This window comes from Sciurus vulgaris (genome assembly GCF_902686455.1).
Source record: "Sciurus vulgaris genome assembly, contig: HiC_scaffold_587_arrow_ctg1, whole genome shotgun sequence".
NCBI lineage: Eukaryota > Metazoa > Chordata > Mammalia > Rodentia > Sciuridae > Sciurus > Sciurus vulgaris.
Window position 1 is genome coordinate 2611617 of NW_027632436.1, and position 24006 is coordinate 2635622.

Consider the following 24006-nt stretch of genomic DNA (forward strand, 5'->3'; position numbering starts at 1 on the left):
TGAAAATAATTTAAAACTAGACACCAAATGTTTCATGAAATCTCCATTTCAAGAATATTACATGAGAGTATAATTACAAAATAACCTGAAGTTCTTTGCAACTTCCTTCAGTTCGGAAGGATTTTTAATAGCCTCAAATTAGAAAAAGATTTCAGAACTGTGGCCTAGTAATCATTGAAAGAACATAATCTCAAACTTAATTTCAAGTAATTAATCCCGATATGCTCAAAAATAGTTATGTTAAACATGAGCTTTTGTTTAAAAATAAACAAAAGAAAAACAATGTATACTATAGACATATATTTGTATTAGTAATTTGAACAACATAAAAGCTAACAGACATCAGTAGGATATGTGGGTTGTAAATAAAGAGGGGTACAAAAGAAAAAGGGGATTGTAAGAGAACAATATATTTATAATCATGGGGCACTGAGCAACATGGGAGGTAGGTAATTTGCTGCACAATCTAGGATGAACCGCAGTTGTGAAAAAAAAAACTGAGTACCAGCTCTCTACTTTTGGAGTCTACATTTATCTCAAATTTATTGTCTTTTGAGGACCTGCTCCCATGCTGACTCATGAAAGCAATTGTCCCTGTGATTTAAGTAGCCCATGCTCTGTGTTCCTAGGTTGACTACTGATCTTTCAGTTGGTATTAAAACAGAAAGGCTAGGTTATAGCTTCAAAAGAGTGACATGCATGATTTGACCTAGAATCACATATCAGGTCTTCCTACAAATACCTGTTCAGTAACTGGAGGTCTGATGCACAAGTAATCACCATACATATGACATAGGTAAGTCACACCATTTAAATATAGGAAAGGCTAATGCAAACATCTTTCAAGTTGGTGTGAAGTATAAGGCTTAAAGACAACTTAAATGTAGAGATATTAAGGACAGGAATAAGATAAGGACCCTGTAGAATGGGAGAAAATCTTGATCAACTGCACATCAGGTATAACACTAAACTTCAGGGTATGTAAAGAACTCAAAATACTTAACACCATAGAAAATCCCTATCAATATGTGTGCAAAGCAATAGAAGAGGCTATTCACAGAAAAATGGAATAGGAGTGGTCAACAAATATATAAAAATTCTCAACATCTCTATCAATAACAGAAATGTGTATTAAAACTACACTGAAATTTCATCTGACTCCAGTCAGAATGACAACAACCAAGAACACAAGCATCAATAAATGTTCACAAGGGTGTGGGAAATAGAGTACTCTCATACATCTATGGAGGGACTGCAAATTGGCACACCCACTCTAGAAAGCAATAAAATGATTCCTCAAAAAACTAGGAATGAATTCTTCATTTCACTTCACTAAACCACTCTTGAAAAAGGTCAAAATAGTTAAAATCAGCATAGTACACTGACACAGCCAAATCAATATTTATAGCAACCCAATTAACAATATTAACAATAAGCTATGAAACCAACCTCAGTGACCTTCAATAGACAAATGTATGAAGTAGATGTGACATATATACAATGGAATATTAATAAGTCATAAGAATAATAAAATTTTTGCCTTTGGGTGAATCTGCAGACTATCTTTTTAATTAAACCAATTCCCCAAACTAAAGGCCAAACATTCTTATTGATATGTGGATGCTAACACACAATGTGGGTGTTTGGAGGGAGAATAGAAGTTTATTGAATCAGTAAAAGGGGAATGAAGGGAAGGGTGGGGGATAAAAATAGGAAAGAGTGGAATAAATTTGACATAAATTTTCTATGTACATATAGTAACAAAACAGGGAATTTCACATCATGTACAACAACAGGACTGGGACCCTAATTAGAATAAGATACTCTTCATGTTTATATAAATATGTCAAAATATGTCCATCCTATATAATGAAAAAGAACAAATTAAAGACATAAACCCAGTCAATGATAATTTGCTGAAGTGGAATTTTAAAAATTATTTAAAGAGACCCTTATACCTTCTAAGTAAGATAGCTCTCTGCAAACTAAAATTGCTGACAGGTCTAACAAATTATATTTTAATATTCCATGTTCAAAAATAACTAAAATATTTAAAATACTCTTCTGTTACCTGGGATTCAACCCAGGGGCAATGTTCACCTAGGCCATAGCCCCAACTGTTTGTTTCTTTAGTTGAGGATGGGGTCCTTCTGAATTGTAGGGACTGGACACAGTCTTGTGATTCTTTTGGTTTGTTTTCCTGAGTCACTGAAATTATTGACTTGTGCCATCAAGCACACCAAAAGGTCTTAGACAAGTGTATCCTTAATGGGTGTTACTAAATTTTTTCCTGGGAGGAGAATGCCATTGATATAATGTCAAATATTTGATCTTGATGAATAGATGATGCAAAGGTAATGTGTGATAAAGAAGCTATTGATGTTATTTGATGGGTACACTAATAGAGTTATATTGTACCTCTCTGAGATAAAAGCAAACGGAGATGAGGGTGTTGAAATAAACACTAAACAAACATTTTAACCATGATTGTGATAAAAATATAAAGCAATATTTATATTAATATAATAATTTTTAATAATAATATTGGGTGTTGCATAGGAAGGAACACGATGGATGAGACTAAGAATTACAATTATAATAGGCTATGAGATGACATTTGTTCTTTCCTTGTTTGTGAAGAGGGAAATTGGAATGTTAAACCAAATGAGTGGGGTTAATCATCCCTTTGTTATTTGGGATTTATATACTAAGTTTCAACGATTGTAAATCTTTTTTCCATATACATTGAAGGTCACATTATCTATTTTAGCTGATTGTATGGAATCCCACATTATCTAACTTATTTGTAAATGTGAAAAATTGATCTAATTTGAACTTGTTTTTGTTTTTTCACATCTTTTCCTCTTATGGCTATTTCACGGCAATGTATATTATGCCTATAGAAAATTAAGATGTTTTTGCTGAAATAAAATGTTCCCAATAAAGAAAATTTTATTAAATATTATGTTTTTTTATTTAGTCACTTTATTTTACAATACTGTGACATGAGCCCATAGACTTTAAAACTGATCTACATCCCCAATTAATTTGATTTGATATTTTGTGAAAGCATCTTGCTCAGTTACTGAAACTGCCATCAAACTTGTGATTCCTCTACATCAGATTCCTGCATCACTGGGATTACAGGTACTTGACACTGTACATGACTCTTTTGTAGCATTTTAAAAATTAGCGTTTACAAGATAGTGTTGGAGGCACATGAGTTACATCTCAGCAACTCAGAAGGCTACCCCAGCATTTTAGCAAGGTTATGCCTCAAAATAAAAATAAAGTAAAAAGGTCTGTGAATGTAACTCAGTGGAAAAGCAACCCTTAGATTTAGTGCCAAGGGAAAAATATTTTTGTATTTACAAGTTTGTGTTTAGTGGTACACAGAGTCATAATTGCTATTTGAGCCACATTTTGATTACACTGATGAAATTTCATAACACATGATAAGGTTAATGTCCAAATTATTCTGTGTAGTCACAAAATCTAACTACTGCTCTTTTATTTTACTATTATGTAATTTTTAAGGTAAACTTGAACTGCAAACTAAGCAAAATTATATATTCTAAAGACTGTATAGTAACTTTTGTTTTTATTCTGTGTATTTATGGGCTATTGTGAAGAGGTTGAATTCTTTTTCTTTATTTCTTCTTTCCTTCTTGTTTTAGTATTTTGACCACTTTAATCCAGCTTTTAGTTCTTTTTATATTTGATAACTCAAGGTATGGACCATGTTGAGGGTGACAGAAAACGTAAATGTGGAGCATATACATTTGCTAGGATTACCATAATAAAACATCACAGAGAGGGTCATGTAAAACACACAATTTTATTTCTTACATTTATGAAATTCAAGTTTCAAGGTTAAAGAATTAGCACAATGGTTTCCCTTCAGTTTCTCCTCTTTGGTCCTGGAGGGGCAACTTTTTGATTCATCTTCACATGATCTTTCCTCTGTGTGCATCTCTGAAATCTCTCCTTACTAAGACATCAGTCAATTTGAATTAGGGTCAAAACCTTAAGACCTCTTTTGAGTTTTATTACCACCTTAAAGATACCATCTCCAAATTTTTTCGCATTGTTGGCAAGGGATTCAGTATGTAATTATTGGGAAATATAATACAGATAATAAAATCAGAAATTGTTGTTTGGTCTTCACTAGCAGTCATGTCTGAGAAGAACTAAGTATATGAAGTAAGGGTCAAGATTCCACAAAGTATTATTTTTGATGATATCTTTGTCCAATATATTCAATCACCTGTGTGCACACACACAAGCACATGTATACACATACAAATATAAAATGAAAACGTGTGAGAATAGTATAAAGAAAAATAGTGAATAAAACCAAAAATACAGAAGAAAAAATTAGAAAATATGATTATGATAAATGCAAAAATGTTTTATAAATTTTAAAACCATTGTGAAACAAAACAAAGTCATGGAAGTTATTTTATAATATATGGCAGTTATTTTTTCTAAAATGTGAAAAATTAATTCCAAGAAACAAAACCCATAGCAATACAGAGTGCTCAACATGAATTTTGTTTTACTAAAATTCTTGCAAATTTTATGTTGTTATCAAAAAATAGAACTTAGCCTTATCTGGCATGTTGGAAATAAGATTCCTAGAAAGCATAAATCCACCAATACCATATTAACAATTTAATTTCATGCTAATTTTCATTTTCTCAGCATTATCTAACAAATTAATTTTATAGCTAATGGCAGTTTTTATTCAACTCTTACTATATTGTATGTTGAAGTTCATCTTTCAACACTTACACTAATTTTTCCCAGGTAATAAATATGTGGTGACTATTGTAGTATTTAAAATAAAAACATTAAATATAGTGACAAAAGTAGTGTTAGAATCTTCAAAGATTCTAATTTGCATAAAAAGTGTGATTCTATTACAGGATACTGACAACTGGAATTTCATGTTTTCTAATATGTTATTACTATGTGATAGTTACAAATAATTTTTTTCAACTCTTTGAGAAAATTTTATTAACCTTTTGTTTCTAATGCAAAAAATTCTTAAAAATTGAAAATAGGACCTTGGCACACTGTTTTTCACACTGGCCATTCCTGACGGATAAACATTCTAAATTTGACTTTTACAAAAGAATTATAGTATTAAACTGGCTAACGATTTTAAATGAAATTCTTGTAATTTTGGCAATCTTAAAGAATTCTGGCAATCTTAAAAACATGATTTCCTTTTTTCTTTTCTTTTCTAGGTAACATATCAATGTCTTTCCTGTTGAAGAGTAGCATTTAGTTTAAATTTTAAAAACATGATCCCAGTCGCAAAGTATGAAGCACAAATCGTAAGCACTATTACAACTCTGCAATAAGAAGGGCAAGTAAACATTTTTATACAGCAGTGGATGTAAGCGGGGGAAAACACTGAAAAGCGATTTGAGCTGATCTCCCTCCCTCTCTATCTTACCGGTGAATGCAAGTGTCCCGCATCTCAGATGAAAATGAGCCTTAGTTTTACTGAGGTAACCAGTAACCCTATCCACCTCTCACACTGCGGAGGCCAGCAGGGCAGCAGCTGCCGCCAAGTACACCACTCATCAGAACCTGACCCATTCCACCCCCGCGTTTCTGTCACGCTTTCCAGAAATGGGGTCACTCACTCAGTAACTATTACACACGCATCCTATCATCCTCTAATCCCCCAAAGTCCGCTGAGAGGAAAGAAGACAGCAAAAAGTCAAGAAGGAAGAATCACAGACGCGCCACCATCAGGAATTAATTTTCCACTTGGGAGAGGAGCGCTGATAACCCCGGAATGGGTCTTGTCTGGATTATTTTTGCAGACCTCGAATTGGTTCTGGGATAAGGGTGACTGCAAAAAGCTCACTGCTGTGATGTTTCCAGGGAAATTCTGTTTTGCCCCCGGTGTGGATACAGTTTAGGGTTTTTTTTTGGCACTCCAGTGTGTGCCTCAGGAACAGTCGCCAGATTCCACACTAGGAAAACCATAAAGCCCTTTACAGAGGGTGCTGATCTTGAATATTACCCGTTCACTTCCACTGACAGGAAACTCAAGTTTAAACTCACAGGAATGGGGTTCTCCGGCTCAGTGACCTCAGAAAACTCAGAGCTGTCAGACGGGCTCTCCACAGCCATCTTCTGCCATGGGTCCAAATGCTGCACCAGCGGCATCTTTCTCCCTTGCCTGCTGCCTTCTCCACCTCCTCCCTCCCCAGCCGCCAGGCGGCCAGCCCCGCCCTGTCGCTGCTGTAGCCCCAAGGCAGGGGCGTCAATAGCAGCAATAGAGGCAGCTACGGACCAGAGAGAGCTGAATGCTGACACTGACCGCCCTAACGCGTAGACCTGGCCACAGGTGCCTGCGAGCCAAGCAAGAGCCTCACGCCACCGCTGGGCACTGAGTCCGGCAATTACAAATAATTTAAAAGCTACTCAGTCATTTATAATTTCTACAGAGACTTATGGCTTTAGATATGAGTAAAATTATTTAACCACACACCATTTTATTGATCAAAATTATTCTGAAATCAAAGAAAACCACTGAAATTCTTTCTAGGGACTAAAGGCATAGCTCAGTGGAAGAGCACTTGACTAAAATGCTTGAGGCCATTACTTCAATTCTCAGTAAACATAGATAAATATACACATAAAACAAAAGTTATTATATGTAAATGGTTCCAATGATTTAAAGCCAATTAAGAAAATCCACTGTCATAGAGTAAAAACTTTAAAATTCATTGGTTTGAAAATAAAGGTCTGCTTCCTTCCTTTATTATCCTACTCAGTAAAATGGGAACATCACTCCAAGAACCCTGAGCTTCATCTCCTGCCAGCTACCAGTTGGAAATGTATATTCCTGATGTAACAAAATATCATTTTCCCCATGACTCTAGGTTCCCACTACTGGGCCTATGTTCTGTGTCCATATATTTGAGAGGTAGGACTCCAAATCCCTTGCAGATTGGGAGTTTGTCACACATTGGGATGGTGCTGCTTAGAACTTTTAGACTCCGTCATTTATTATATATAATGCCAGAAAAAAATAATCTATAGAAACTGAGAGAAACCAATTTCCACTTGAGTGCATATTGTTAGGGAAAGAGGATCAAAGGACCCTTAATTTTTCATTAAGTGATATGTGGTGGTTTCACAAATCTATGAATATTTGAGTTGAATTTTGTAACCTTAATTTTTAAATTTTAGAACAATTGAATTATATCTTAATGAAGTTGTTTAAGATGTTCATAGTCAATCAAGTATTTGTGTCATATATTTGATTCTGTTTTCAAAACTGCCATCTACATAAAATTTGACTCTCCTCATACATGATGTAATATAAATATGCAAACTTAGATTTTGGGATTCGAATGCAGAGCAGCCTGGCAGGATTCAGAAACGTGAGTGTGATGGTGAATACACCACGCCAGGAGCTAGGTTTGGGTGATGCAGTCTCAAGTTTAATGCAGAAGCAATCAGCTTTTATATTCTCAAGTAGCCAATCAGTGACAAGTGGAGTGCCTTCTAGCATATGGGTATTAGCATGTATCTCTCCTGCTGAGCTCGTGCTCACTCCTTATAAGGGAAGAGGATGTGCCTGCAACCAGTGTGCCTGAAAGGAGTTTGACTCACAGCAGAGGTGTTCCTCCTGTTTCTGAGAGGACACAGTTGTTCCTGCCTGTTCCATAGTCAAACATCTTCCTTCAATGCTAACCACATGGCTTGGGGCACTCCTTCAATTCCCCACTTTTCTTTTATTGAGCCAGTGTACACCTCTACTAACATGACTTGTTTTGTTTGTATGTTTGACAAATGTTTACATACACATTTTATAGTAATCCAGAATATTATAAGAAGAAGAAGATCAAGACCTAATAACAGTGGATTGGCGGGGTCAAAAAATGAAAAAAAAAATGTTAATTAGTTGTCGTACAAAGGTAGAGAGCTAATATTCTTGGAACACTCCAACAAAGGTAAGGCACATACTGGAGGATATGCCCTTTTTCAAGAATAGATAAACATCCTTGTTTGATAGTAGTGCCTTTTTCTCAGAACATTTTAGACCTCTTGGCAGAACATCCTGTTTGCAGGCAAGCTCTACCAAGGATCACAGAGCATTTCCTTTGCAAGCACTTTGCAAGCACACCAGCAGCCATTACTTCTGATTCTCTACATTTTCCCCCTTTTTGTCTTTGTAAATTTGCCAGCATAGAAACAATTTCAGAGGCCTCATTTTTCAGCTGTTTTTTCTTTTTCCAGTGCTGGAAGACTAGATATAAAATAAAACACAAAATAATAATTATTATAGTATTACCAAAAGAAGTTGATGACACAGTAGATATATGGCCCAAAGGATTTAAATTATCAATCCTGGAAGATAGTCCTTGAACAATGTCAGATTCTGTTATGTAAGGTAAGGTTTTACTAAATGTGTCCATGATGTTTTTTTTTTCTAACTCCAAGATTTCTAAGGTTAAATTCTTATGTCCAATCAATTTTGAACATTTTCCCAGGAGTCACTGATATTGTATGGATCAGGAGTTACACAGATATGAGAAGAATTTCAATCACATTTTAACATTTTTGTTGCTAAAATTGTCACCTGATCACCAAGCCATGAAGCTGTGCCTTGAAGATTAAGTACATCCATAGCTGTTTGAGGGTCCAAGTCTTTTTGTTGTTGCCATAATAAATGAGCATCTTGATTCCAGATTCACTCAAAATCTGCAATTTGAATTCCTTGATGGAGAGCAGTTCCAGCTACAGCAGCAGTAGCAGTAACAGAAATGACAGCAAGGATTGAAGCTATAACTATCCCTATTAGTCATCAAGTTCAGAGTAATAAAACTTGTACAGCATTATATAAATGAGTAACAGATAAAGAATCAACCAAGTGTAAGGAAAAAATGCAGCTCAGCTTGGGAACCCCGGCAGTGATTCTAGCCGCCGCTGCTCACTCCTGTTGAACTGCCATCTGCCCACCCGTCTCAGTTGCGGCTCACCAATAGCTCCCAGAAAAATGCACCACAGACACAGGCCTCATGCAAGAGACTTTATTATATGGACGACTAAAATGTCCGCTCCAGGGTGGAGAGGAGGAAAAAGAGAAAGATGGCATATGCGCTTCTCCCAGATATTGGAATCTCCTGGGATGGAAGGAACCAGTAGGGGAAGAGAATACTTGCATGCTGTCTAATGAACCAATAGCTGGCTAGCATGTTAGGATGTAATGTGGGAAGCAGAAAAATGGCAGGAGCATAAGCAGGAAATTCCTGTAATGCAAGAGGCTGGCAGAGCGCAGATTGACAAGTGGTTGGGAGATGGGGTATTGGCTTTATATTACACCAAGGACAAGGTAAATTAACAGGCATCCATAATTCAGTGCGAGCTTTAACAATAACTAAAGAAAAGTTATTCCCTTCTATATTTTCCCATTTAGTTTTCTTCATACATTGAGTAAAACTACAATTATTGCAGGAAATTGTTCCCCAAGTTTTATTCCATATCCAATTTCCTATCATCAAAGAATAACTTCACACATGCAAATGCAAAATAAGTTAAATTTTTTTGTAAATGTACTTCAAAAGACGAAAGGTTAGAGACATTGAATGAACAATTTCCAGTCCGCACTACAAGATTACCAGAAACCACCCACAATTTCCAAATGTTCCCTTGAGGAGTTAGAAAATTAATATGTTGTAACATTGGAGGTACTAATGCATAATATTGCATTCTAATCATCTCATTAAGGTTTAAGGTGCCATTATGACTATGCCATTTTAATGTATGATTTGACCATCTTTCTATAAATTCAGAGTAATCAAGTCTCCAATCTACAATTGTTATATTATGATTTTGTATTACTAATTTAGGATGATGATCAAGACACCTTTCCCATTCTAAATGATATAATGATGCTTCAAAATACTTAGCTGAACACAAAGGTAAATGTGCATAAACAAAATGTTCCTCTGAAGTTAAAGATGATAAATTTAAGTGTGATTGAGAAGTATTAAATTCTCGAGATGATATCATAACAGTAAAACAGCAGAAGAACCTCAAAAATTTATCTCCCCAGTATTATAAGCATGTGAAGAGTCATGAGAATGAATAGGTAAACAAAAAGGATAAGTTCCTATAAACAAGGGAACACCTTCTATAGGCATAGTCATATTAGAAATGCTGTAAAGATTTTTATGAAATGAAATATCTTCGAGACCACTACATTCAGGGGGAGATAAAAATTAGTATTATTAGTACATACATAAACCTCAGGATCACTCCATGAAACACCTTAAACTAAAGGAGGATTGGGTACGTAAGCCCAATAGGCAAAAGAATTGGCAGCAGCCACGTTCATCTGACAGTTGATAACTGTGAGCATGACCAATAAAAAGATTAACAGGGTTCAAGGGTTGATTTGCCTTTTGGAAAGTGCATTCAGCCTCTTGAGTTAATTTCTTCATTTGTCCCCATGTCGGGGGATCTGCACTTCTGGTTGTCATCATGAAGATTCTCTGAATTGATAGTTCCTGAAATTGCCTGATGAAGGGATCACTCATCCTGCAACTTAGTAAATCTGGAAGGAACCCAGAAAAGTACCTTCTAAATCATTTTTTATATCTGTCCCACACCAAATCTTTTGTTAATGCTTCTGCAGCCTCCTGATGTTCTATTTTTCTCTTTACTGCTTCTTGCACTCACAATAAGAATGTAAGAAATGATTCTTGTCGTCCTTGGATGAGACCACTTAATTTTTGTCTTTGTCCTTTAAGCATCTCCTACCCATTAAAAGGATGTTAATGCTTGCACTCGGACTTGATCAAAATGTAAAGCTGGACCTGTGGCTTGGACAGCTGGACTCAAATATGGTCCTACACATTCTAAGTCTTTGGCTGTTAGTTGAACATAAGATTGTTGCTGTGATGTCAAATTTCTTTCTGCTTCTTCTAGACAGGCATCATGACATGCTGCCCCCACAACAAATATTGTTCAGCTGTAAGTATGAATTTTGGCAGATATTTAAAATCCTTAGGAACCAGTACCTGTAGGGACATATCCTCTAAAAGTCATTGAGCATATGGGATTTGAAACCCATCTTCCCTTGCAGCCTCCCTAAGTTTTTTTATATCAGGAACCTCACATGGATACCGTTGTAGAGGGCCTCGGGTGTTGGATTGATATTTACAGGGAATGCCTGAGGGCACTGGGGAAAACTGAAAGCTGCCTATGCTTTGATGCTGGATTGGTTCCAATTTGTATCTCTTATATCACATAAGTTTTTATAGGCTTGTAGCCAAGGAGAATTATCCTTCTCAAAATTTGTTGCAGTATGATAAAATGGAAGAGGGGAATACGGTGAAGTGGGTTTCTGTGGTGCAACATTGTCCTCTATTACTGTTGTGTCCTACACGTCCTCTTTCCCTGTTATGGTTTCCTCTTCATGTTTTAGCTCAGTGCCATGTTGTGGCACAGTTTCTTTTTCACTGTCTTGTAACGTTAGGTTAGCCATTTGCACCTCGAGCACATAAGTCTCCCCAGTACTCTCCAACATATTTAAACTTCCTCCTTCCATACAGGCTACAAGAGCAGTTAAAACTGGAAACAAAGTGTATGGCAAAAGGCTCCTCATTTGTACGTTCCATGTTTTCATCTGATTGAGCACTTGCTGTCAGTGTTCTGGGTCTCATATCATATGGGAGTCCATCCAAGGACATACTTTTATCACTAAGTCCCAAATATATGCAAGCTTACTTTTACTTGCCTACTGTGCAACAATGTTGACAAAAGAGCTATTTGCCCTTTCCTAGCATTAGGGAATAAATTACCCATTGTCACACAGATCACTCACCTGGCAAGCTTACCTGAACCTCCGCTAGTGCCCTAGTTGGGCGCCAGATGTTGGGATTCAAACCCAAAGTGGGCTGGCAGGATACAGGAAAGTGAGTGTGATGGTGAATGCACCATGCCAGGAGTCAGGTTCTGGTGATGCAGACTTAAGTTTAATGTGGAAACAAACAGTTTTTATATTCTCAAGCAGCCAATCAGTGACAAGGGGAGTGCCTTCTAGCATATGGGTATTACATGTATCTCTCCTGCTGAGCTCATGCTCACTCCTTATATGGGAAGAGGATGTGTCTGCAGCCAGTGTGCCTGAAAGGAGTTTGACTCACAGCAGAGGTGTGCCTCCTGCTTCCGAGAGGACACAGTTGTTCCTGATCCATAGTCAAACATATTTCTTCAATGCTAACCACATGGCTTGGGGCACTCCTTCATCTTAACACAAACACACACACACACAAAAAAAAAAAATCAAGAATACAATAATAATAAATATTAGTGAAAATGAGTTGAAAGTTTTTCACTCATTCATTGCTTGTAGTACTGAAAATTGGTGCAAGTACTCTGGAAAGCAGCATAAAGATTCCTCAGAAAACTTGGAATGGAGTGACCATTTGACCCAGGTGTCCCACTCATCAGTATATCCAAAGGATTTAAAATCATTATACTACAGTGATACAGTCACATCAATACTTATAGGAGCTCGCTTCTCAAAAACTTAGCAAAGAAACCATGATAGGTGCTTTTCTACAAATGAATGGACAAAGAAAATATAGTATATATGCACAATAGAATATTACTGTGTAATTAAGAAGAACGAAATTATGACATTTACCAGTAAATGAGTAGAATAGAGATTATCATGCTAAGTGAAATAAGCCAGGCTCAGAAAAGTAAAGGTCATATTTTCTCTATCATACGTGGATGCTAACACACAATAAGAGGTGGGAAGGGAATAACAAGTTTATTAGATTAGATAAAGGGGAATTAATTTAAGGGAATTTCATGGGCATAGAAAAGACATTCAAATGAAATGGACATAGCATTTCTATATTCATCTATGAATGCATGAACAGTGAAATTCCATATTATATATAACCAGAAAAATGGGATCTGAATTAGAAAAAGTTATATTCCATGTATGTACAATATCTCAAAATATACTCTAAAGTCACATATTTCAAAAAAGAGCAAATAAAGAAGGAGGTAAGGGACCTGGTGTACAGGGAAGGAAAGGAAATGGGAAACTCAGAAATGATTTTGCATATTTATATTGGATGAAAGGTTGAACATGTAACAATAAATCCCATGATAATGTAAAACTCTAATGTGATAATAAAAATATGAAAAAATATAAAAAGTGGCTAGTGGCATGTCTTGCTAGTCATCAAATAATCCCTAGGTTAAATCCATACTATCAAGAAATAAACTTCATATACTCTCATATAAAGTAATTTTTTATATATAACTATGTGTTTGTATGTGTAATTCACTGCATAAACAAATTTACATACAAATTTACATGATTATATCAACAGATGCAGAAAAACCTTTTGACAATATCCAGCACCCTTTGCTGTTTAAACTTCTAGAAATAATGATAGAAAGAAATTCTTCAGCATTTTAAAAGCTGTGTATGAGAAAGTCAATGGCAACTTCATACTGAATGGAGAAAAAATACAGCATTTTCTCTTAAAACAAGAATAAAACAAGGATATAAACTCTCACCACTGCTATTCAACTTGAAATTCAAATCAGAGAAATCAGGCAAGAGAAAAAAATCTAATGGCATGCATACCTTTAGACTGAAAGTACCCAGAAAACCACTCCAGATGCAGGAAATTACACAAGAAATTTTGTTCAGCAGACAAGCAATATGTATACCCTGTGGGGTTAGGGAGAGAGAGACACAGACAGAGAAAGAGACAGAGACAGAGACAGAGAGAGAGAGAATATCTGGGGAGGTATTCTCAAGTAGTAGACTTTTGATCAATGACTGACAAGAAAGTTCATGAGCTAATGATCTAGGTTGTAAAATGATATGTGTGTGGGACAGAATAGTGGCAGCAGCAACAATATGGGAAAGATGTCTGGAGACTTCTTAACCCATTGTCTCTTCATAGATCACAACTTAGCCTCTGCAGTTGCACACCCTGCTTCAGGTGGCCACCTGTGCCCTGCTGAACTCCAGAAGTGTCCACCCTGAGGCACATGTATGGAAGTTGGTCCCCAGTTGGTGTCGCTGTTGTGAGAGGTGGAAATCTTAGAAAGCAGGAAATGGGGGAAGGAGGCCAGGGCTTGTGGAGCTGACCTTGACTGTCTCTTTGCATCCCAACTGGCATGAGGACCTCAGGCCTCCTCTACCACACACTCCCACCATGATGTGATATGCTGATGCAGGCAAGAGCAGCAGGGTCAGATAACCATGGGGTGAAACCACTGAAACCTTTCCACCTGGTGAGCTGTTCAGCTCAGTTATTTTGTCACAGCAACAGAAAGCTGACTCTCATGACTTTATCCTGCAACAGGCCAAGACCTAGCTATACACTTAATGACCATAATCCCCAGGGGAATCAAGGGGCAAGACAAAGAGGTCTTGGAGATCTACTGCTGCAGGTCTTCATGCTGGAACCTCAACAGAATGTGTGTGCTATGTGGAGTGTTGGGCACAGAACAGGAAGTCAGACTCCCAGGCGGTCTCAGAGCAGATGACTCTGAGGCTGTCTTTTCCTGGTTCAGTGCATATTCAAGGCTAAAACTGTCCTCTTTCCCTTTGTTTATGGAACATGTTTCTGGGCTTGCAGGAGATTTTGCTTTAACTCTATTTCCCAGCACAGCTGTTGGCTGCCAGCATTAAGTAGGGATTGGAAGGGGACTAACTGCTTCTCTGCTGCCCAGACTCCTTCCCAGACACACCTGCACACCTGCCTGGACCATGTACACCAGGTCCTCACCTCCCAGACTTCTTCAGACTCCTCTTCCTGCCTGGACATTGTGCCCCAGGTCACCACCTCCCAGATTCCTGAAGTCCTCTCCTCCTGCCTGGACAATCTATCCCAGAATCCCACTTCCCAGATCATTCAGATCCTCCTGTCTGTACCCTGTGAACCAGGTAACCACCTCCCACACTGCTTCAGACACCTCCTCCTGTCTACACCCTGTGTCCCAGGTCCCTGAATTCCATACTCTTTCACAGTTCTCTGCACCTGCCTGGACTTCATGCACCCCATTCCCAAAGACCTGCATTATCTTTCCCTGTGCCCTCCTTCAACTGAGCTTGGGGCACTGCCATGGGAACTCTCCCATGTTTGGCAGCTTCTCCTCAAAAACCTACCACATCCTCCTGGATACTGTGAGGTCCTGCAACTGTGATTCACTGTGGAAGGGAAGGAAAAGGAAGGAAGGGGCAGCCTAGAGAGACTGGGGTGGGCCCAAGCTCCCTGCTGACCTGGAATGAGCTTGATATTATTTCCAGAAACCTTTTCCCCCTTCCCACTATGATTTACTCACCTTTTCCTAGGAAACTATTCCCTGCATCCTGGGCCAGTGGATCTTGTGGAAAGGTAGGGAGGGTGCTGCCAGGGCCTCTGATCTAGGAGGACTGGGATCAGTGTTCCCCACCAACCATGCCTGGCCTGCCAATTCAGAAAATTTTCAGAGTCTGCTAGCCTCAATTTTCTGCCCCTACCCACCGTGAGCCTTTTTCCAAACACTGGTTGGATTCCTTTCTTTCCTTCATCTGCAGGCCTGGTCTCCAGGGACAGAATTGGAGGAGAGGCAGTTAAGGACTGATGGTGCATGAGGTTCAGAGACCACAAAGCCCAAAAGAGCAGTTCTGGGACAAACAAGAATGGAGGGTGGACAGGGATGCACACTGCATGACCTGACAGCAGACCCTCAGGATCATTTATGCCAACATGGACACCAACATGTTTGCTCACTGCTCATGAGCAACCACACCAAATAACTCTTCATGTACACTGTACATTCACACGCCTATAAAAAATCCTACTCACACACTCTCCTCTTGCACACTTTGTATACACATTATCACCTGATGCACACTTCACATGCACATTCACTTCTCATGCCTAATTCACATAGACACTCTGTCCACATGCACACTCACTGCTCATTCAGCCTCCACATGTATACTCACTGCTCATCCACACTCCACATGAACAATCAATTCTCATGCACTCTCCACATGGCCACTCCTCATGCATACTCCACATGAACACTTGCTTCTCATGCACATGTCAAATGCACACTCAATCCATATGCACACTCAACATGAACACTCACTCCTCATGCACATCCCACATGGACTCTAAATCCATACTTTAACTACACATGGACACTCACTCCTCATCCACACTCCATATGAACACTCAATCCTCATGCACACTCCACATGGACACTCTCTCCTTATGCACACTCCAAATGAATATGCACTTCCCATTAGCACTCACTTCTCATTCACATTCCACATGCATAATCACTCAACCTGCAAACTCCACAAGGACACTCACTCCTAATACACAATTCATGTGCACACTACTCATACACATTCCACATGCACACTCACACCACATGTGCTCTCCATGTAGTCACTCCTTATGCACACTCCACATGGACACTCAAATCCTCATGTGCTTTCATATACATTCACTCCTCTTGCACACTCCACATAAACACTCACTCTATATGCACTATCCATATGGATACTCAATCCTCATGCACACTCTTTATGGACACTCACTCCTCACAATCTCTCCACAATCACACTCCTAATGCATTCTCCATATGCACACACAATTCTTATGCGACACACACACACACACACACACACACACACACACACACACCATCTGCACAGAGTCACAACAAATTTATGCAGAAAGCAATCCCATTCTGGCCCAAAAGCTATGTGCTGGGAGGCCTATCAGGCAAGTGTGAAACAATGCTTAGCTCAAAAGAAAGGCAGGCCACCTTCTGCCCTACAGAATGGGACTGGTGTGGACTAGGCAGCACTGGTACCTGGTTGTGCACAGGTCCAGGTGTGACAGACAGTGGAATCCAGAGAGAATAAATTTCCTTTGAGCTCAAGTCCAGGTGTGACAGACAATGGAATCCAGAGAGAATAAAGTTCCTTTCAGCTCAAGTCTACCAACATTCCTCATTAGGTGACTGAATGGAAGGTGGCCTGGGACCCTCCAGATGAGTGCGACAAAGCAAACTGTGTGTCCTTTGGGAAGGGGAATCCAAGAATGTGGGAGAATTTGGGTAGGATTTTGGACTTCTTGATGCTAGAGCAGGGGTAACAGTGTAGGCCCAGTGCTGCCAGGCAGGGACCAAGGCTGGTAGGATTACTTAGGTTCCTCAGACAGTACCAAAGCCAGATGGTGACCTATGCCCACCCTTGGGTTTCCTGGGTTAGTGACAGCACTAAGCTGTAGGCAGTCCCATGATGAGGCCTTTTGTCCCTAGAAGGCCTACTAAATGCCTGGCTTAGTCACTATGCCTGGATCCGGGTAGGAATACAAGCAGGGGAGCCAGACATCCCTCCTGACTGCAGGGGATGCTCAGGTTGCTGACTCATGCAGGCTCCAGACTAGTACGCAGTTCAACCTAAAACCAACAAAAATAAAAAGAACATGTATTACCATTTTGAGGAAACCTTCATTTTCTCTAACAATCCTAAATTAACCCATTTGTCAGAGATCCTCTTATGTTTGAATACAACCCATGAGATACAGCAACATGTTAACATATGTGCCAAATATGTGAAGCTACAGTCAAATCTCAGTCATGCTGTGACCAGTTGAAAGAAGCTGAGGCCACTTGGTCAAAAGTCTCAATGTTAGGATCCTCTGTGAAGTCTTCATTGAAGGCTTTGGTGCCCACTCTGATGTGAACTTTCTTCCTTTCTTTCTCTGCTAATGGAGAGGCAGCTTATTTAGGAAAGCATATTTCCATTCAAGGGTGCAGGTGTGTTAACTTGTGGATTGGGAGATAGTTCCATAAGTAGCTTGGATAACAGGAACTTACAGTGAGGGAGCAGAGGGCATGAGAGCCAAAAACCTCCCTTCAGACAAAATAAATGTATCTTAATTTTGCAAAACCAAAAAGTGTGTGTAACAGTCAAACTCTCCAAACACATAAACACAAAAGGAAAAATGGAACTAGCTATGGACATTTGGGTTGAAGTTGCTCTGAAGTTCCCTACAGTCAGTTCAGGTGGGTTCTGGGCAGCTGTGGTTCCTGGCAGGGGCAGGTATGGTGAGGGAGCTGCGGTCTCAACTCTAGCAGATCTTGGGAAAGTGAGGTGCTACAGAGCAGTTTTCTTCCTAGCCTGCAACATGTCTCAGAAGGAACACCAGGGATGTATGTGGCTCCAGGGTCAGGGTACCACACTGTAATCATCCCCCAGCAGCAGGCTATGTGCTTCTGAAATAAAATCCTGTCATCACCAGATTGGGTCTCAGGAGGTCCACAGAAGTTATAAGAGCTTCAACCCAGCCTCACAGCTCCTTGACATGTTGCAGAGAGGGATTTCAGGACCTGTCAACAGAGTCTTGGGCAGAGATTTATTCAGAAAACAAGACACACACAGCACGGTCTGTGCCTGGTGTAAGGAGCCCTTTGGGGTGTGAACACTCCATGAAAGAGAACTTGTAGATATTGAAGATGAGGAGCAGGCATGGTGGGTCAGTCTGATGGCTCCATTCCATTGGTCTTGGTGTGCTGGGTGTGGCAGCATGTGGTTTCCCCTCAAAACCTGGTGTTTCTGATCTCTAGTGGATTGGTAGCTCCTTGAATGTACCCATATTCAAAGTCTTGAACATTCTCTCTCCAGGCTTCTTGTAATCAGTCTGGAATTCTTGTAAACTAATCCAGTTGCTCTGCCTCCCTCTTCTCTTCTTGCAGATGATGCCACAGTCACAAACAAATACCTAATGGCCCTTTCAGAAAAACAGTTTACAAATTATCCTCTGTGTAATGGAAAAAGAGGCTCCAAATGGACTCAAGATGAGAATCAAATGCACGGAACCCTGAGGAGTGTGGTCCCTGTGCCCACAGAGAATGACTAGGTTCAGACTTTGAGACCAGAGTCATAAGAGTTATATCGTCATCTTATCAGGGGGAGTTATGGAATCAACCCTGTCTCTTAGTGTCAGAATTTCAGAACACAAGACTGACCTTTGCAACTGCAGGGATCATCTTCACCTGTTCCTCTTCCTGGGCCAACAACCCTGGGTTAGGCCCTGAGTGCTGTATCTAGTGACTCCAGCAGAGGGTTCTCTTTCCACCAGCCTGGCCATATTCTGTCATGGGCCCAGTAAAGGAGCCTGCACCTCGGGTTCCCACTGGCTGGGCTCTGTGTGTCTACATCAGGAGAAAGAGGAAAACAGCATAAAATGGGGCACCAAATTGAAATGAAGTTTGGTCTTCCTGAGAATACAGTGAATCTGCCATCAACCTCACAGGAGGGGCATTTAATTTGGAGACTGCTGTCTTGGAGAAGGCCACACCTGTATTCCAGCCCAAGTGAAAACTGGAAGGACTCAGGCATCAGTCATTGGACAGAAATTCCCTGAACTTGTCCGAAGATTGTCAGGCCATGTAAATGAGGGTTGGAGGGAGTGCACAGCTCTTGGGGCATGGGCACTCAGCTGTGTGTGTGACTTCTGAACTGTGGGCACACAGGTATGGCCTGGGCTGAGAGGCATTACCTGGGTTAACCCTGGGTCCTCAGTGTATCATTTGAGCCCACTGTCAGGGAGGGTCTCAGCAGGGCAGGAGGCCAAACCCAGGAAAACCAAATCCCTCATCCAGGGCCCAAGACCCCTCAGGGCTTCCCCACACCAAAGGAACCCGGTTTACAGTAAAGGACACAGGACACATGGCACACACCTTTTTCAACACTGACCATGTAATTAGCCAATATCTTTAGTACAGTCAAAGAATATTTTAGGTGTGAGTGAAGTGTGTGAACATGATGTGTGTGAAGTGTGCAAATGGGTGTGCATGTGGACTGCTTCCTGTGTGTGTAGACACATGGGTGCTGAACACATTATGAGTAATTTTTTATAAGGTGTGTTCCTGTGTGAGGGTTTTAGAGTATTGAGTGCTTGTATGCGGTGTAAGGAGGTGTGCATGCAGGTTGAGATTACAGTGTTGTGTTGTGAATACATTTTGTGATGTGTAAGGAAGTGTGTGTGCATGAAGGTAGTGCTGTGTGTTTTGAGATGTGTGCTGTATGATACACAAGAAGTTTTGTGTACAGATGCTTTGTGCTCTGTTGCATTTTTTACGTTATGTGATGTAAAACGAGGTTGTTTACATGTGGTATGTGCTGTGTTGCATCCTATGTGATTTTGAAAGTGAAGAAAGTATGTGTACATGTGGTGTGTGCTGTGTGTTGTATTGTTTGTGTTGTGAGATGTGTATGAGAGTGTGTGTGCATGTTGTATGTGCTGTGTAATGTTGTGGTTGTTGTGTGATATGGTTAAGGAGGTTGTGTGCTTGAGGTTCTGCTGTGGTGAGTTGTGTGTGTTGTGTGATGTGTAAGGGTGTGTGTGCACATGTGGTGTGTGCTGTGTATTTTGTTCCTCAATTTCAGGAGTCTGAGCCTTGCAGAGTCAGACCCTTGCCCCCAGTGCTAGTGCCACTGTGTCCTCTGGTTGCCATGGGCAGTGATGGTAATGATATGATCCCTATGTGCACAGGAAAGCTCAGGGCAGACAAGGAAGCTCTGAGCCTGACATATAAACAAAGACTCCTCCACAGAATTCCACTGTCCTGATGGCAGTGGGCTGGTGGGAGTGGTACCCAGCAGAAGCCTGCCTACCTGTGCCCAACAGAGGACAGGCTGGAAACTCCCTTCCTTCACTGTGGCAGTCCTGAGAAATCTGCCAATTTCTGTGCTCATGCCATGCTCAAGGAAAACAGGAACCTGCTCATGTGGTACTGGAAAGTTCACAGGGGTGAGGACAACACCATACACTCAGTGACCAATGTGTGAATTGTAATGTGTGGATTCTGAGGCTGCAGCCTCTATTGCCAATGCACAGGAGAGAAGGCTGCATATCAAAGTCAGGGCACTCACTGCTGGCCAGTGACTCTGAGAGAGGCCCTGCACAGACCAGGAGCCTTTCTCCATACTCTCCCACTCTTTTTCCACCCCTAAAGCCTCCCAGATGAGACAGAGCATGGTCATCGTTCAGATTTGAGGAGGACATAACTGGGGTCTATGCAGTTCAGGATCTTCCTCCACAGTGTCTGGGGTGACACCTGCTCAAAGGAAGGTTGCTCACCAGACAGGGCTATAAGGTCCCTTCCGCCATCTGCTGGGTCAGGGCGCTCTCTAAAAAATGAATGCCTTCCTTCTCAATGTTTATTTTTGGTGATCCCTGGGCAACCAAAGAACACCTACATGATAGGATTTTCAAGTGGCTTGAAGGATAGATGTGGTCAAGTCTCCCCAACTGACACCCCAAGAGCTTACCACCTAATCTGCATCTTTCCCTTTGCTCATTTTTGGTACTGCAAAACCTGCAATACTCCTGTGAGTAGGCAGAGAGGGTTTCCTGAATGAGAGTGAGGCCCTGCCACTACCTAGAGAAGAGGCTGGTACCCCATCGAGATTGCAGTGTGGGCTCTGACTCAGACAGCAGGGCATCCACCCAGGGTTATCTGGGGCATGGCGAGGACAGCAGGGGAGTCACAGGCCTGGCCACAACACAGAGGCCTTTGCCCTGCCCATTAGATCCACTCCCCCTGATGAGGTGTCCTCAGGCTTTGCCCTAGGATAAATTCAGGGTACCAGAGAAACAGACCTGGGCCTCCCTTTCAGACTGGGAGCTCATCAGACATGGCATCAGGAAAACTTAGAGATTGTCTCAGCATGGGTGTGTCTCATAGAGCATCAGGAATGAAGCACAACGGTAAAGCCTGCATGACAGAGCACCCATAGGCCACCTATTCAAGGACAGTCCCTGATGGTGTTAGTGGAAAGAGGAGTAACATAAGAGGTGGGACCTGGCAGAGGTTAAGGACACTGAGAAGTGTCCATAAAGAGTACTGTGGGACTCAGTCTGATCCTGAGTCTCTCTTGCATCCCAGACATGAAGTGGGGAGTTTGCCCTGCCACACACTCCACCAAGATGGGCTGACTCACCCCAGGGTGAAAGCAGCTCTGCACTGTCTTTAAATCTCAGAGTCAAAGCAAACCCTTCCTCCTGCAGGCCTTTGGCATTTTGCTACAGCCTAGAAAGTTGTCTCTCAACCTCCACAGCAGCCTCAATATCTCTAGCACTTGAAGTCACAGACACACAGCCAGGAGGCAGGAGAGAACCTGGGGGACTCTTGAAAATAGTTCCTGCCCAATCTATCCATAAACAGGAGAAAGGAGTTGCCTCTGAAACACGCTTATCATGAGCAGATCACTCAGCATCATAGAACAGAATGTGCACAGGACCTTGACACAGGTACACAACAGCGAGATCACTCTAGTTCAAAGCAGCACCCCCTCCTGATTCTACTCATGGAATTTTTCAGAATGGAGAGGATGAGGGTTGGTGCTATATCCTGACATGTTACTAGGCAGGGGCATCTTTGGGACTTAAGGACAGTGTTCCAGGGTGTATCCTGGTGAAGGTCCAAGGTGCTCTAAATGAAGGCTTTCCAGTGATTCCCATTCCTATCACTGTTTCCCCTCAGCGTGAGAAGCAGAAACCATGGCAGCAGTAGAGCATTCAGAGGAATATCCAGAGATGAGGGAAGCAAGGCTTGAGTCTCAAAGGAGCTGGGAGCACTGACAGAGACCCAGGAGTTGAGGCTCATTCTGGTGGCAGGCAGGACCCCCCTCTGGAGGAGTCCCTGTAGCAGAGCAGGACAGTGACCTGTTCAGAGGTGCCCTGAAGCAGAACCAGAAAGGTAGAAGCAGGACAGAGGCATGGGCCAGGAGCCTTACCCAGGGTAGCAGTATGGAGCACTGGATAGAAGGTATGCCAGGTGTGTTAGGACCAGCCCACCAATGGCAGCTTATGGAGCTGGGGCACCAGAAGTCTACTGCTGAGGCCAGGTCCATGGGTAAGTGAGGAGCCTCTGGGAGTGGCAGGCTTGCAACAGCATGATACAGGCACCCCTACCATGAGAGAGCTGTTCTGCGCCTGGAGCCTGTGGTGGTCTGTTCAGAGCCTGTGCTTATCACAATGCTGGCACAAACAATGTGCCATGATGACAACAGAGCAATCGACCTGCAATGCCTGGACAGCAAGAGTCCACACTACTACTTGCACACATATCCAGATGGACAGTCTGCTGAAGACCATCAGAATTTTGGAGATGGTCACACTGTGTTTCTGGAACAGCAGACTTGTCTAAGGCACCCCATGGGTCAGTGACAGCCTACAAGAATTTGTGCGCATCAGACTTACTTCCCAAGCCTTAGGAAGTGGTGATTTCTTGCCACCCTATTTACACACAAGGCCATTGAGGTCCAGGGAAGTTCAATAACCAATCTGAGGTCACAAAGCAAATAAGTGGCAGATCTAGGTAGAAACAGGAACCCTGGATCTGGGAATCCATCTCCACACCATGAGCAAAGAACCAGGACCTGAAGCATCCAGAACAAGGAGTTGACCCTGTGCCCTAAATGGGGCACTGGGAGGCTGTCTGCCAGTGTGGCTTAGGGCATGGTTCTGCAGTGCAGATAGAGGTGAGGCACAGAGACAAAAGCAGGAGGGTTCCTGCCACAATGTAGTTTCTCTGAGCAGACCAAGCAGCAGTGTGGAAGTGTGGTTATGCATAGTAGAAAGTTCAGGATCAAGTCAATGTAGGGAAAATGAGACCTGGTTACATATGGCTGGTGTGAACTTCCTGTCCTCAGGAACCTGAAGACACAGGTGTGGTAAGGACCATCTTGTGGTATGATCAGCAGCTACCTGGTCTGTCTCTGACCCCTGACCACTTCCTTCCATCTCCTAAGAACCTGGAATGACAACAGGGCCCCTGGGCCCCATGGATCACCTCCCCTCATCTAAAACCTCAGCTTCCACCCATTTCTAATGTCCCCTTATGGTGCCAGGTGATGTACTGCAGGTACCCAGGATCATAACCAGGAAGTCTCTTGGCCAGTTTTCTGTT